Raw genomic sequence first — 843 nt, 5'->3', positions numbered from 1 at the left:
AACTGGCGAACCTGCCGATCCAGAATGGACACTGGCTCCTCCTCATAGGTCAGATCCTTTTCCAACTGGACAGTGCTGAAGTCTAACACGTGGGATGGATCGCCGTGATACTTCCGAAGCATGGACACATGAAACACTGCGTGCACAACCGATAAACTCGGCGGCAACGCAAGTCTGTAAGCCACCTCTCCCACTCGATCAAGAATCTCAAAAGGACCAAGAACCTAGGGCTTAGCTTTCCCTTCTTCCCAAATCTCATCACGCCCTTCTTGAGCGACACCCGGAGCAACACTCGCTCTTCGACCATAAATGCCACATCACGAACTTTGTGGTCGGCATAAATCTTCTGCTTGGACTGAGCTGTACGAAGCCTATCCTGAATAATCTTCACCTTATCCAAGGTATCCTGGACTAAATCTGTACCCAACAACCGAGCCTCTTCCGGCTCAAACCATCCAACTGGCGACCGACACCGCCTACCATATAGTGCCTCATAGGGAGCCGTCTGAATGCTCAACTAGTAGCTGTTGTTGTAGGCAAACTCCGCTCAAGGCAAGAACTGATCCCACGAACCTCCAAAGTCCATAACACAAACTCGGAGCATATCCTCCAAAATCTGAATAGTACGCTCAGACTGTCTGTCCATCTTGGGATGAAATGTTGTGCTCAACTCGACTCGTGTGCCCAACTCACATTGAACTGCCCTTCAGAAATGCAAGGTAAACTGCGTACCTCGATCAAAAATGATAGACACGGGCACACCATGAAGAAGAACAATCTCCCGGATATAGATCTCAACTAACCTCTCGAAAGTATAGGAGACTGCCACAGGAATGAAATGTG

Source organism: Nicotiana tabacum, chromosome 11 (genome assembly GCF_000715075.1).
Source record: "Nicotiana tabacum cultivar K326 chromosome 11, ASM71507v2, whole genome shotgun sequence".
NCBI lineage: Eukaryota > Viridiplantae > Streptophyta > Magnoliopsida > Solanales > Solanaceae > Nicotiana > Nicotiana tabacum.
Note: the sequence above shows the minus strand (reverse complement) of the source record.